The 16,643-nt window shown below is 43.6% G+C and overlaps 1 non-coding gene across 1 annotated transcript; it reads right to left on the bottom strand.

Annotated features, from left to right (window-relative positions):
• Window positions 1-14,251: 14,251 nt before the first annotated feature.
• On the bottom strand, window positions 14,252-14,357 carry LOC112083187. The gene has a single exon (XR_002897486.1). It is a non-coding gene; the product is annotated as a small nucleolar RNA R71 (small nucleolar RNA).
• Between the last annotated feature and the right edge of the window lie 2,286 nt (window positions 14,358-16,643).

The following is a 16,643-nucleotide window of genomic DNA, read 5'->3' as shown; positions in this document are numbered from 1 at the left end:
CATCAAGTTCGACCTTGACTTAGTATAGAAATGGTTCAGAAAAGCGGTTTTGCGTTCTTCCCAATTAGTAATCGATCCTGCAGGCAAAGATTTCAACCAACGGTGAGCTTTATCTGCTAATGAAAAAGAGAACAACTTACACTTTAAATAGTCTGCTGGAACTTGGTTTGTCCTCATCATGCTGCAGATTTCTTCAAAGAGCTCGATATGGTCCATTGGATGTTTAGAAGGAACTCCATGGAATTGGTTTTGTTTCACCAAAGAGATGATTTGAGGCTTGACTTCAAACTCATTCTGATTCAGAAATGGTACTTGGGTTGCGGATCGGTTCTGAAAATTCTGAGTAGGTGCATCGAAATCAGCTATGCGATGGTTCCTGGCTTGTCTTTGGTATTTTTTTGCTTGCTGAACAGGGCGGTTAACACGCCCATTTAGCTGCATCTCCTGGTTGTTACCATCAGCTGCATTGATAGGTGCATCAAGGTCTTCGCGTTCTTCTCTATCTCGGTTTTGAGGATTTCTTGGAGGAATCTCATTCTCTTCTCCATCTTTTCGAGCATGATCATCTTCTCTGTGATCGTTTACTTCATTTTCACCATGTTTGGACCCGTCTTGGTCCATGTTTAAAGTTTGGTTAACAGGATCTCCAGGCTGGTCGTCGTCGGCCATTCCTTGCGTTCGTCTAAGTCTTCGAAGTTCTCTTTCGTGTCTGTCTATCTTGTCTAGAGTTGGAATGTTTTCTACAGGTCTGCGCCTGGTATTCATGCAATTCAGAGAAAAACAAAAGAAGGGAAAGATAATTCAGCAACTTTAAGAAATAACTAGAGATCAGATGTCTAGAACAGAAATTAGAACAAGAAAAATAACAAAGGCAGTGAAACAAATCCCCGGCAACAGCGCCAAAAAATTGATGTGTCTACTGCGTGAGGGAACAAGTTTTACCCTTAATAAAAACAAATGAAAGCCGCAAGTGCACAACTAATCAATTGTAGTATTTAGGGATCGAATCCACAAAGATTTGTGTGCATGGTATTCTTCTATGGTTTCTAACTTTATGTCTAGACTAGATTGGTTTTAGGAGTTGGTTGTTTGTTATGAATTAAACTAAAACTAAAGAAAGCAAATAAATCTATCCTAAAAAGCAAATAGAAAATCGAATGAAAGCAAATGAAACAAGCAGAATGTCAAACTAAAGCAAATGAAATGCAAATCTAAATGAGCAAGTAAAAATCGATTGGTTTGTAAACTATAGCTAAAAACACTGAGTTTTTGGGAACTATATAGGGATCACAATCGGTTTTAACACTAGGGATTATAGATTGGCATTGACGGATATCGAAATATAGGGTTCTAGAGCTAGAGTACGGCGGTGTGATTACGTCACCGTCGTGATCATAACCAACTGTTTCTTGCAACCCTGACTGTAGGTTTCCACTCTGGCCCTGGAAGGGAGAGAACGCAAGAGCTGCAGAGGACTCGTTAGTACTCACGATTTCGCCGCAGGTAGGTTTCCACTCCTACGGAAAAATCGCCTGTTTCATTCTAGTTCGGATACATAATGAAAACTTTCGCAACACTAACTATCTAGATCAGATACGATGTGATCAATCAAGCATACATGCAATAAGAACGAGAATAAACAGAGAACAAAGTTAAAATCCCAGATCTATAAACCTAGATATCTTAATCGAGTATGAGAGTCCCTTTCAGGAACCCTAAGCCCAACTCGGTGTCTACTCAGACATGGCTGAGGTCGACATCATCATTGGTTTTAATAAAATCAATCAAAAACAGTAAAGAAAAGAGATGAAAGAAAGCTTTTCTATTGAAGAACTCAGAGTTGAACAATCTTCTCTAAAAATCACATAAAACGGCTATAGAAAAAGGGTTTCTGTAAAAGTATGAAGGTGATGTCTAAAACGACCTAAATGACAAGTATTTATAGTCTTCAATACTCCATGCTCTCTAGGGTTCCGGAATTGAGGCAGAGAAATGACTTTGGGCTTCAGAAATATGGGCTTTTAATCGGAGTTGGCCGGCCGCGGTCGAGAGTAAGGTGGCTGCAGGAAATAGAGGTCTGGCCGCGGTCGTGAGGCTTGTGACCGCAGTGGATAGGTTGGTGGCCGTGGTCGCGTGACTTGCTGGCCGTCTTCGAGTGTCTCTGGGGAAAATGGAATATCTTGAGATCCAACCGTTGGAATATCTCCAAATCAAGTGCATTTGGAAGCTGGTTAATTCTTCTATAAGTTGTCCAATTTTGAGGATGATCGGACGGTGAGAAGCTCTTCGTCTCTCCATGAGAGTTCTGATGGTCTGCATTTATACAAAAGAGTCTTTTTGTTCCAATTTGTGTCTCTTTATCCCAAATTACCTGTAAAGTCTTTTAAAATCCGAAAACATAGAAATCCTTTGAAAACCTTTGAAAATGGAGTAAAAACACCTGTAAAGACATTAAAGTGATCCATAAAAATGGTTAAAATCCGGTGTTATCAATATAAAGGGAGAGGAATTGACACAAGATGACATAAGAAAAACCCAAGAGACTTAGAGACTGAGAACTCAAGATATTGCTGGCTTCTTAGTTTCCTAAGTCTTAGTTCGTTTATCATTCTCAAAACAAACTTAGTTGTATTTTTCTCCGATCTGATATTAATAAATCCGCAATTCCGATATAGGTTACTGTTTTTCCCCTTTGTGTGATATCCCATATCAACAATTGGCGCGCCAGGTAGGGGGGTTTAACAGAAAAACACAGTCTTAGATTGGAGTACGGAAAAATCAGATCAGCAATGACAGAGCCCATCGATACCCAACATGGGAATGAGCATCCTCTCGAAGGGGAGCACGGTGGCAACAAAAATCCCGCAGGGGAGACACGGGTAACCCATGCCGGTACCGGCACTGGCATAAACAACAAAACAGGGAATAGGCGAATTCCCCCAACAAACTCCGTCACTGGAGCTCTTGATACTGAGCTACTCCTCCAATCTTTCACTGCACAGTTCGAAGCTATCAACAAAAGAAGCGAGGAACGCTTCCGCCAGATAGCGGCTCAGATCGCCAAACTCAGCCAAACTCAAACTCCATTGCGAGCTCGTTACATCATTGACGACCTCAACACAGATAATGATCCCACTGGTATCATGCAATCCACCGTTCTTGTGTCAGCAAACACTCCAACCTTGATAAATCTAGCTCGTGATGCTGAGATCAAAGCAATGAAGGCACATTTTTGCCAAATCACGTCAAAAATTCATCGAGCAACGAGCGCAGATCCAGAGATCGATCGTGTTATCCAAGAGACACAGAAGACGCTTTTCACCCCGCACATCGAAGGCACGCCCGTTCGGCACTTGGAGAAACTCAAGATAAAATTTTATGAAGGCAACACCAACCCGAGACATTTCCTGACCTTGTTTGGGATCTATATGAACCGATACCAGTTCAGGTGTGCTGAAGAAAAGGATGCGGTCCAATGCCAACTGTTTGTCGAAAGTCTCGGCAGAATTTCTCTTGGTTGGTTTTCCCGACTCGAGGCGAACTCGATAAATAATTACAAAGAGCTAACCACAGCATTTGCCAAGCACTTCTCAATGTTTATGGGACAGAACACGAAGAATTCCGAACTATGGCAGATCACTCAAGCAAGAACGAAGGCTTGCATGACTTCATTCATCGCTTAAAAACGGTGGTCGCCAACTGCTCAATGAGCGATGAAGCCGCTCTCCTGTGTCTACAAAAAAGAGCTCGGATCAAAACAAGTTTTCGCAGCACGATCAAACATAACCCACCCCTTACTCTACAGGACGCGTTGCACCGAGCTAACACTTACATAGCAGAAGAGGAAAAGGAAGCTGCCCACGACCGGAGTTATACGCCAAAACAGGTCAAGTACAAGGAGCGACCCAAAAGCGATACATATGAGCATCAGTCAGGATACATCAGAGGATATGAGAACCGTAAAAAGTTCTACACCAACACCATCATTGCAGTCCAGTAACCGGGCAAGCAATGGAATAACTACTACCGGACTGACGAGGATGATTCTTTGTTTTTCAATTTCCACTACCTCAGAGGTCACAGAACTGAAGAATGTAGACATTTGAAGGAATACCTTGTCGCGCAGTAATGAAAGGGGCAAATCTCGCTTGACGACCTCCGTCATTCAACCGCACAGAGAAGAAGATCACCCCAACCTAATAATACATAGTTTGATGGCCAAGCCCCAACAAAGGACCTGCCGGAATTACCACATCCTCCACCGATGCTACCAAATCCACCCGCCCAACTCGAGCAGCAAAAACGCAACCGCGACGAACCGGCTCCAGAGAACCATGCCCCCAAAGCCAGAATGCGCGTTAATATGATCATGAGAGCCATTGAAGCCTACAGTTACTCAGTCCAGGCAATCAAGTAATATAGCCGATAGGCTGCCACAGCTCCTAAATTTCCGAACGCTACTGCGAAAGGAACACCCTTGGTATTCACCGAAGCCGACACAATCGGATTACACATGCCGCATAACGATGCTCTAGTCATCGAAGTCCATTTGGACAATGTCAAGGTCAGCTGATAATCTTCAAAGAAGCACTCGACCAGCTCAACATCCCATCCGATAAAATCGAACCTTTCATCGAGCCACTCACCGGGTTTGATGGCGAACGTTGCATGATGGTCGACACAGTGAAAATCCTAATCTATCTCGTCGGAATCGCAAAGGTCATCCAATTCCTCATCCTCAACAAACCAGCAATCTACAATGCCATCTTAGGAACGCCTTGGCTCCATGCGATTGAAGCCGTCGCCTCAACCTACCACCAGTGTCTCAAGTTTCCGATCCCCGAAGGCATATACACCCTCAAAGGTAATCAAGCCATAGCTCGATCGTGCTACATCAACGAATGCAAACTTTGATAGGCCAACCAAGCTTGTATGATCAGCTCTCAAAGTACAACAACCGACCTCATCATTCGAAAGTCAAAACCAAAACAAGAGGTCATCACACAAGTATGCATTGACGAGTTGCGCCACGAACGCTAGGTCGGCATTTGCGCCGAACTCGACCCAAAGATCTGTGAAAGTCTCATTCACTTCCTGAAACAACACGCTTCTACTTTCGCATGGTCAGTCAAAGATATGCCTGGAATTGACCCACAGATCGCCTGTCATGAGCTCAAAGTTGACCAAACTTACAAACATATCAAGCAGAAACGTCGAAAGCTCAGACCAGAGAAGGCACAGGCCGTCAACGACGAGGGCGAACGTTTACTCAAGGCAGGGTCAATTATCGAAGTCAAGTATCCCGATTAGCTGGCAAACCCGGTGGTCTTTAAGAAGAAAAACGGCAAGTAGAGAATCTGCATGGACTTTACCGACCTCAACAAAGCATGTCCCAAAGAAATTTTTCCTTTACCACACATTGACCGACTCATTGAAGCAACTGCCGGGAACGAACTTCTTTCCTTCATGGACGCATTTTCTGGATACCACCAGATCCTTATGCACCCTCAAGATCGGGAGAAGACGTTATTCATCACCGACCACATCATTTATTGCTACAAAGTCATGCCACTCAGCTTGAAAATGCTGGTGCGACGTACCAATGACTCGTCAACCGATTGTTCGCAAGTCAACTCGGTCGAACCATGGAGGTCTACATAGACGATATGCTCGTCAAATGACTCGTCGCCACTTACCACGTCAGCCACCTCCGCACTTGTTTCGATATACTTGATCAGTACGACATGAAATTAAACCCCACCAAATGCACCTTCGGTGTAACGTCGGGCGAATTTCTTGGGTACATCGTCACTCAACGAGGTATCAAAGCTAATACAAAGTAGATCATAGCAATCCTTGAGATCCCTTCCCCAACGACCAGGCGAGAATTCCAGCGGCTAACAAGACGTATAGCGGCACTCAACAGGTTCATATCCTGATCTACGGACAAATGCTTATCGTTCTATCAAATCCTCTGAGGAAACAAGCACTTAGAATGGAACGAAAAATGCGAAGAATCTTTCACCGAACTTAAAAAGTACCTTTCTACTCCCCCGGTTCTTTCCAAACCAGAGACCGGCGAAACACTTTATCTTTACATCGCAATCTTAGAGTACGCAGTCAGCAGCATACTCATTCGGAGAACAGGCAAGCAGAAACCAATCTTATACATCAGCAAGTCCCTCGATGGTTCGGAATACCGATACCCAACTCTGGAAAATTTCGCCTTTGTCGTTGTCATCTCAACACGGAAACTACGACCTTACTTTCAATCACATGCCATCGTCGTTTTGACCGATCACCCACTTCGCATTTTCCTCCATAACCCAAGTCAGTCAGGACGGCTTGCCCAGTGAGAATTCTTCTCAAATTCTCGACGGCGAAATCCTCGAACAATCTTTTCGCATTGGATTCCGGCGTCAAACAATGAAGCCGAATATGAAGCACTTATAGCCGGATAATGACTAGCCAAAGAATTGGTGCTCAACATATTCATGCATACTACGATTCTCAGCTCGTGGCGAACCAGTTTCACGGAGAATATAAAGCAAATAACGATCGCATGGATGCGTACCTGAAAGTCCTCAAAGACCTTGCTTCAGACTTCTCAACCTTCGAACTCACGATGATACCACGCGATGAAAACACCTCAGCCGATGCCTTAGCTGCCCTGTAGTCTAATTCAGATCCTGATCTTACACGATCGATTCTGGTCGAAGCAATCGACTGACCTAGCATCGACTCGGCGCCCGTTTGCAATATCATCACGCGATGCCGCGATTACGAAGCACACCTGAACTTAGCACCACCCCTAACAAGGAAGAAAAAGACCGCAGAGCCTGTCGCCGACCTTAATGTTGAACCCGAAGCAGATATTGACACCGAGTCCAATCCCGACGATAAGTCCAAAGGACAACACGTCCCAATCGACATCGAGGCTGAAGGCGAAGAAGAGCCCAAAGACTGGACCTTAGAAATCATAGGTTACATCGGTGATGGCACGGTTCCTGCGGATAAATGGGCAGCTCGAAGGCTTAAAGCTCGAGCAGCTCGATACGTCATCATCAAGGGAACTTTACTTAGATGGGACGCCTCTGGCACACTCTTAACCTGCATCCACTAAACAATGTCATGGAAGTCATGCAAAAGGTACACGATGGTGAAGGAGGGAATCATTCTGGAGCTTGTTCTTTGGCATTCAAAATAAAAAAAACCGGCTACTACTGACCCATGATGCTCTCAGACTGCGAGAAATATGCCGCACACTGCAAGAAGTGCTAACGTCACGGCCCGATGATCAACCTTCCTACCAAACTTCTAATGACTTCTACGGCACCATATCCCTTCATGCGATGATCAATGGATATTATCGGACCCTTTCGTCGATCAACCAGCCAGAAGCAATATGTGCTCGTCGTTACTGATTACTTCACCAAATGGTCGAACCCCGAAATCCACGGCATCAATGTCAAGCGTTCGTCTGGAAGTTCATTATCTGCCAACACGGAGTATCGTATGAGATCGTCATGGACAACGGCACCCAATTCACTTCCATCATTTTCACCGACTTCTACGCCAAGTGGAAGATTCGTCTGAGCTTTTCCACTCCGAGATACCCACAATGAAACGGGCGAGCTGAAGCAACAAACAAAAAAATCATCGACGCCCTCAAGAAGCGGCTAGACACGGAAAAGGGAACGTTGGCAGACGAACTCGACGGCGTTCTATATCTATGGTCTCACCGAACTACGCCTCGACGATCTACCGGGCAATCACATTTCTTTCTCGTGTAGGGAACATAAGCCATGTGTCCCGCCGAGCTGAATGTTCCTAGCATTTGCCAGACTATGCTCACTCAACAGCCAGACGTCAACAAAGATATGAAGTTACACACGATCGATTTAGTCGAAGATCAACGCAAACAGGCTTTACTTCGGATACAGAATTATCAGCAACTTTCAGCTTGCTACTACAATAAAAAGGTTAAGGGCCGTCACTTCAAAGATGGTGACCTCGTCCTTCGCAAAGTTTACCAAAATACCAAAGAAAAGAATGTTGGAAAACTCGGTGCAAACTAGGAAGGACCTTATCAAGTCATGAAAGTCGTCAAACCTAGAATCTACCAACTTATGAAGATGGATGGAACCCCAATTCCAAGATCCTGGAACTCTACGCATCTCAAGCATTACTATTACTAGGTCGATGATTCCGACCAAAAAAAAAGCCTCCGAACTACTAAGTTTGGAGAGATCAACCTATGTACTTAGAACTACGAATGGCTTGATCCCTTTTAAAAGGTACGTAGGCAGCTCGTCACTGAGTCCAGCTATAACATCAACAAAATCTTATTAAGTTAAAATCTTGAGACGCCTAAGTTCTTACTTACGAAATACCGAACCCAAATTGTATCACATCGACTTCCTCGCCAGTTGTTTGATAGCATTCCACATGAATGCAAACTCAAAAAGCCTTAGCATGAACCTTCTTAGCCCGATATCGCTCGCGAGCCACCATCCCTTGCAGCCATTCCTTATCCTTCTTTAACTCCCGAGACAAGAGGTTCTGCGCTTCCGTAAGCTCGGCTTTCACGGCTTTGAGCTCAGCCCTTTCTGCTTCAGCAATCGACGGCGTTGTGGAGCTCGTCTTTCATTTGGAGTTCGGTTGCAAGCCGCTCCTTAACCCCGCTAATCCGACATTCCAGCTCTTAAACTCTTAATTGCTCTTCATATAGAGCGAGTTCGTATCTAGCAATCAGAGTATTGGTCTGGCTGGCGAGCTGCAAACAGAAGAGAAGAAGAAAGATTAAAAATAACTAAGTAAAGATTTTTAATGAACTAGTAAGTCAAGAATTCTCACCACGGTGGTCGTATGAGCAATTCCCTTGTACAAGTTGGGATACCGTATCTCAGAGATGTTCGGCATGTTGGGTACTTCGGCAGAAATCGTGCGGTGGAGATTGGCGCAAGCATTGATGTTATCCTCGAGTGGGAGCTCCTCATCGTAGATGAACCGGACTTTGGCCCTCTTGGTCGGCTCAGATTTGGGAGAATCATAAACATAGTCCCAATCTCGCCTCTTGCGAATGTTGGATGGTTCAGCCTGGTCCTGGTGAACCGCAAGTTCGGATGCTATAGGGATCGGAGGATTGAGCTCGTTAAGGACTTCTTCAGGCTGAGAAGGGCCTTTTGTCTTCTTGGATTTCTTCGAAGACTTCTTCTTTTTTGCCTTTTTCTGGCCATCCTGGTCAGGCGAGTTCGTAACCAGAGGCACCTCGTCAACCTTCGGTTCAATCCTCTCAGTAGTGGGAATCAGGTCTTGAACCGCATCGTTCTGCTCATCATCATCAAACAAGGTTGAGATCTCGTTAAGCGAAAGCATCTCCGAGGATTTCTTGGCTGAGCGTTTGGTTTGCGGCTTTGGAGCTGATCGTCTAGGAGGAGGATGCGGCTTCATAGCTCGGCTCTTTGGTTTGAGGGGTTTCAGCTCCTTAACTAAAGAAAGAAAAGAAAAGAGAATGTGGAGATAAGTTCGGATGAATTAAAGTAAAGGGAAGAAGGAAAACAACTAAGTAACACATACCAGATTTCTTAGCTCGGTGTCGTAACTACGCTTTTTGGCCGATAAACACCTTTCAGCCCATTCCTTCATTTCCTTTATCATTTTCTTCACTGGTTCCATCTTTTCAGCTTCCAAACAGGTCCAATGTACCTAAAGAACAACTCCAAACATGCAAGACTCACTTGGACCTAATGCGTATTCTAAGAAGTCTAGAACAAAGACAACACATAAAGAATCTATTTAAAATGCATGCATGAGATTCTATTCTTGGACCAAAGATATGAATATATCAACTCCCCCACACTTATCATTTGCTTGCCCTCAAGCAAACAAGAACAAATGAGAGAGTGAGAGACTGAATGCTTGGGAGTTCATATTCCTTAAAGAGAGATGATCATTAAAAGAATTCAAAATTCATCGCCCAAGTTACTAGTTCCAAAAATGAAATGCAAGCAATATACTCAGAATGCAACAAGTTCAAACCTTAATCTACACAAGCATTCTTATCCCTCAGCCCTTTAACATTCATTAATTGTAACCATGTGGATCAAGATGATGCATACTTAAACAAAAACGTTTTGGTAAGGGATTAAAATGATCTCATTCAATGCATAGTGTGGGTTCAATTCAGCACAAGGGATCTCTCAATGAATGATCAAACTCTGGCAAAATGCGAAAGGTAAAAAGCAACATATGCATACAAGGGTTAGAATTTACCTACCCCAAGTACCTAAGAAGTTTCTAAACCTAAACCTGCCAACTTAAGCTACCCTCTCATGAACCTCACACTCTTTTCTCACTAGGGGATCTAATCTTATTTACAATCACTTGTTTTGGGGTCTCTTCTTTTCACACTTAGCTCTTTTTCATTTATGGCACTATCTAACCTCTTTACTTATCACTTTTGACACTTTAGCCATTTTGGCTTCTTTTCTTTCTTCCTTTTCACTTAGAGGCTAGAATTTTTCTCTTTAACGGAGCTTTCTTTTCTTTAAACATTAGACCCTAACCATTCTCTTTCTTTTCTATCCCCTAGTTCTCACCACTCTTCATTTTTCCACTTCTTTCCTTTCTCACACTCAAACGATTTCTCTCTTTTTAAGCTCTCACCAATGAAACCTCTCCCCCGCACTTATTCCTAGCCGAGATCTAATAGTCCCTTGTAGATGGAACTAATCAATATTTATGAACCCTAACCCTTGTCGCTTAAATCTAACACTTTTTGCTAAGTTTGATCCAAGGTGGCCTCACAATCACACAAAAACATTTGGCTTGAAAGAAGGATTGCTTTAAGGTGTGGTAACTGTTCTAAAGATGGGAATCAGCTATTTAAGCTAAAGAAAAGAGTGGTAAAATAGGTTTCTAGTGATATGTTCATAATTTGCATCATTTAGGTTGTATATTTCATTCCAAATAATATCTTATTTCATGCATTTTAGGTCCTTAGGGTTTGTTTTAGGACTTAGGAGTTGCATTAGGTCCCAATGAGTCTTTGCATGTTTTGAGTGTTTATCAGGTGTATTTGGAGCTATTTGGAGTTGAAAAAGTGAATCCAGGAAGGGAAATGGTGATCAGGGCTTGAAAGATGGTGAAAATGGGTTTCTGGAGGTTCTCGGTCATTCTCACGTACCGCAGGAAGGTTTTTCTCGGCAATTTGCATGTACCGCGGGTGGATTCCTCGGCCAAAACGCGTACCGACTGGTTAAGTTTCTCGGCCAAAATTCCCGGGTGCAGACACATTTTCGAAATCGCCTGTCCGGGGAACCTTCCGGTCCGATTCAGCTGTCGGGTGCTTCATCATAGTTGGAGAAGATTGGATCATGGTTCCAGAGCAGGCGGAATCAGAGGATTTAGAGGCGTGAGCAGAGAGTTAAACTCGTCGGAAGGAACTCCTCTCTCGCTTCTGTTTTGGACCGACCCGATGAGCTCCGAAGAATGCAAAGGACGGTGCACTTCCAGACCGATTCAGTTTACAGGGCCTTCATCAGAATCCTATATATTTGAGTCCTCTTTCCAGAAAGTCTGAGATCATTCAATTCGGAGCTATGAGCAAGAAGATAACGTTTCCGGAATGGACACATGTCTAGAAGCCTCTTTCTGATCGTGTCGATGCACTGCGAAGATAAGCCCTCCAGGAAACCTTCCACTTCCCAAGCACCGAAGATTCCTTCACAAAAGTTGAAGATGTCTGAGTCTTCTATCCACTGAAACTGGAATCACACCATTCGAACCAGTACCCTAGAAGTTACGCTTCCCTGAATGTGAAGTGGTCCGAGGAGCCCTGAACGCTGCGAGATTGATAACCTTTATTAAGCCCTTGAAATTATGCTAAGGGAAAGATGGCACGGTGGAATGCCACGGTCCACTTCTGACCGTGGCCCTTGATTGCAGTTCTTCGGGGTTTGACACGGTCTTCACACCACGATCTACACTTGACCGTGGCAAGGTAACACTTGGCCGCGGAAGGATTTTACTTGCATTCGGAAATTGCCCAGGGTAATGCCACGGTCTACACTTGACCATGGCAAGACAGCACTTGTGATCCTTCAGACATTCGGGACTTGACACGGCCATGCATCACGACTTTAGACTTGGCTGTGGCACTTGATGCAATCTCTCGGCATTTGACACGGTCTCCACGCCACGGTTTTAGACTTGGCCGTGGCAAATTTATACGTCCCTTCGGCGTTTGACACGGCCATGCATCACGACCAGAGGGAGCCCGTGGCACCATGATTCATCCAAGAACAAGAGACACAGGACTTGACACGGTCACTTGCCTCGGCTTGACCAAAACCTGCTAGACCGTGGCAAACTTCTTCTTTACCCACCAAAGTCGGGTCAGTACCCGGTTTGTTCCGGGCTGACCCGGTTCGTCCAAGGCTACTATAAATACTTTTTAGACCTAATTTGGAGAGAACCCTTATCTTATCCTTAGTCTCCTTTTCCTTTTTGGTGAAAGAACCATTGTCTAAGACCTTGTTTTGAGTTTAATATCGATTTGAAGAATGTTTTCCATCTTTTCTATCATTTCTCATCATCAAATCACACTTCTAATCATGATTAACAACACATCTTGCAAAGGATCTAGTGTGTTGATCATGATTAGTGAGTAATCTCCATATTAAGGTCTTAGATATGTAGATTAGGGTGCTTAAGTGGTAGATTAGTGAGCTTAGGGGTTAGATCATGCATACTCCATTCTCTACAACCTGTTCTTAATGCTTGATCCATACATATCATATGTGATCTAGATTCTGGACATTTCATGCACCAAAAGTGTTTGATGAAATGTCTGAACCAAGGTTGTTAGATGTTTAAGTGTTATTCATCATGGGAATGATTGTTTATATGCTTAAATGACAGATTAAACTGATTCTTAATGCTTGTTAATTCATGTTTCACTAATGATGATTAGGTTAGAAACTGTTTTGGCATAGAAGTTGATACCTTCATGAGAGGATTAACTTAATTAATGATGTTTAAGTTGAATGGTTTGCTTGATCATATGGTTCATTAGCTCATTAGTTTATCACTGAAGGCACCCTAATCCACTATCATGTCTAAGACCTTTCTCATCATCATTTCATATTCACATCACTTGTCATTGCTTAGTTCTTGTTTGATCACTTCTTTCATTAATCTTTTTTTATGTTTTTTTAGTTGTCATTAATCAATGAAAACCTCACTTGTTTACTTGAATTGAGAAACTGATCACATAGCTTAGTGTCTATCACCACATTCTTGGATTGATAACCTCTTTTGTGCTACTTTGACAAGGGGATTGATAGCCCTGAGACCCTCAAAAGTCTTGTCTATCAATTGGCGCCGTTGCCAAATTGTGGAGTGTTTAGCATTAAGCTCTGATCTGTTCTTGAGATCAAGTGCTTATTTTTTGTTTTTACTGATTACTTTCAAGTTCTGTTTGTGATTTCAGGTGCATGAACACCAGGTCCAGATCAAGAAGCTGTGGTCCACCTTTCCCTCTCAACGACAACATTAATCTTTTGGTACCAAGGAGGAGAAGGGACAGGTGTGGAAGACAGATTGATCAGGCTGATATGGAAGATCAAAGAGAGCATGTGGTTGACATAGAACAACCGGTTCAGGAGCAACAGGCTCAGGGTAATGGAGCTGGTAATGGAGTTGGTCAAGGGTTACATCAGGGTAATGTTCATCAGGAACAAGTGCATCAACAGCAAGCTTATGTCCACCAGGGACAAGCTCCAGCTCATCAACAGAGGCATCAGGCCAATGTACAGCAAGACAACAGGTGCACCACCAACATCAGCCCTTCCAACACCCGCAAAGGAGATATGAGCAGCCACAGGTCTATGTTGGAGAGAATGACAGGGCAAATGCTTATCAGTATGGAGCTGGAATTCAGGCACCACCTGTGCAAAACAACAACTTTGAAGTGAAGGCATCCTTGTTGAATATGGTCCAGAACTCAAAGTTTCATGGATTAGCAATGGAAGATCCCTTGGAACACTTGGATCAATTTGATAAAGTGTGTGACCTGACAAAGATAAATGGAGTTTCTGAAGACAGTTTCAAGCTAAGATTATCCCCCTTCAGTCTTGGTGACAAAGCTCACCAATGGGAGAAGAATCTTCCAAGAGGCTCCATTCAAACCTGGGAGCAATGCAAGCAGGCCTTTCTATCTAAGTTCTTCTCCACCTCCAGAACTGCTAAACTAAGGAATCAAATCTCTAGCTTCACTCAGCACAGCAATAGGAGTTTTGGTGAAGCATATGAGAGATCAGGAGCTACACCAACCAATGCCCACACCATGGGTTTAGTGAGGCTTCTCTTCTCAGCACACTTTATAGAGGAGCTCTTCCCAAGATTAGAAACCAGTTGGATACTGCCTCCAATGGAAACTTTCTGGGAAAGGAGATTCATGCTGCTTTAGAGTTAGTTGAGAACTTAGCAATGAGCAATGACACTTATGGTGAAGACTATGACTGATTAAATAGATCTGAAGGTTCAAGCTCAGAACAGAGGCTCAGCAGAGAAGTTAAGGAGTTGAGAAGTGAATTGGACAAGTTGAAATTAACCACTCAAAAGCCAATGCACTTTGTAGGAGAGTATGAGGAACCTTCTCAAATCTTTGAGAACATAAGTGAAGAAGGTCTAACCCAGGAGGAACTTAACTACATTGCGAATCAGAGGTTCCAAAGATATCAGTATGGCAATGCAAATTAGAACCTCTCTTACAGGAATCCCAATGTAGCTAACCCACAAGACCAGGTCTATCCCAATTCTCAAGCTCCACGGAACTTTTGTTTCCAAGAACAACTTTCAAGGGTCCTTTCAACCCAAGAATCAGTTTGCTCAGAATCAGGGTTTTGGTCAGCAACAGCAACCATTTCAGGGTACTGGTTTCAGTTCACAGCAGCAAAAGGCACCACCAGGGTTTGGTCCACCACAGTTCCAACAGCAGGCGCCGGTTCAACAACAGTTTCAGCCACCACCGGTTCAGCAACAGCCACAGATGGAATCAGATATGGTTGGGTTTAGGGTCAACAGATATTTGCAAGCCAGAATGCAGCCATGCAGCAGGAAATCAAGGAATTGAAGCAAAACCAGGCTTCAAGCTCAAGGAACCAAGGCCACCTACCTGGAAAACCTGAACCCAACCCCAAGGAATATGCTAAGGCCATTACACTGAGCAGCGGAAAGGAGCTACCTGGTATTGAGAACAACAATGTGATCATTGAGGACAATGATCAAACTGAGGGGGAGGCAGCCTTAAAAGATGATCAAGTTGCTGAGAGACAAAGGAAAGAAAAGGGTAAAGAGGTAGCAAAGGAACCTAAACCAGAAAAAATATATGTGCCACCACCTCCATACCAACCCAAGCTCCCATTTCCAGGGAGGTTTAAGAAGCAGCTTGTAGACAAGGCAAGAGCTGTATTTGAGAAAGCACTCAATGAGACACCACTCACTATGCCTCTCATTGATGCATTCCTAATGATGCCAAAGATGGGTAAGTTTTTGAAGGATGCCATTCTGAACAAGACTAAAGAGCTTCAAGGCATATTGGTACTAAGTCATGAATGCAGTGCTATCATTTAGAAGAAGTCCATTCCAAGAAAGTTAACTGATCTAGGGAGTTTCACACTCCCTTGTGCCATTGGGTCTCTTCTATTTTCTGGATGTCTTTGTGATCTGGGAGCATCAGTCAGTTTGATGCCATTCTCCATAGCAAAGAAGCTGGGCTTTAGAGTTTTCAAACCTGCAAGGATCTCTCTTATCCTTGCAGATAGATCAGTTAGATTGCCTGTTGGTATGTTGGAAGATCTACCTGTCAAGATAGGTGGTTTTGAGGTTCCAACTGATTTTGTTGTGCTGGAAATGGATGAGGAACCAGTTGATCCTCTTATCTTGGGCAGGCCATTCTTGGCCACTGCAGGAGCTATTATTGACGTGAGAGGTGGGATAATAGAGCTTCAACTTGGGTCTGAGAAGCTCAAGTTTGATGTGAATGAGATGATGAAGAAACCCACCATTGAAGGTCAATGCTTCTATGTGGAGACAATGGATCAGTTGGCTGATGAGTTGCTTGAGGAGCTGAACACTGAGGATCTTCTTCAAGCTACTCTAACTCAAGAACAAGGAGACAATGGGCTCTTAGCAGAAGAAAGTGAGGGGTACAAATTGTATTTGGACAATGCTAGAGAACTTGGTCCTGAGACAAGGTTTTTAGATCTGGAACAAAGTGGGTCTGAGGTCTTGGCTATCAAAGGAGCAGATATTAGCCAATGCAGCTTGGACAAGGATTGGAATGAGGCTGATGCACCCCCTGTTGAGCTCAAGCTTCTACCAACAGGGCTCAGGTATGCATTCTTGGGCTTAAACTCCACATATCCAGTAATCATCAATGATAGCTAATTAGAGCATCAAGAGAGTGCATTGCTTAGTGAGATAAGAAAGTTCAGGAGAGCCATAGGATACTCTTTGGCTGATATTAGAGGGATCTCTCCTGACATTTGCACCCACAGGATACACCTAGAGGACCAATCTATTTCCTTTATTGAGCATCAACGACGTCTTAACCCAAACCTTAAGGAGGTGGTTAA

The sequence above is a fragment of the Eutrema salsugineum genome, unplaced genomic scaffold (assembly GCF_000478725.1).
Source record: "Eutrema salsugineum unplaced genomic scaffold, Eutsalg1_0 scaffold_7, whole genome shotgun sequence".
Classification (NCBI taxonomy): domain Eukaryota; kingdom Viridiplantae; phylum Streptophyta; class Magnoliopsida; order Brassicales; family Brassicaceae; genus Eutrema; species Eutrema salsugineum.
This window is presented reverse-complemented; position numbering and strand designations above follow the sequence as displayed.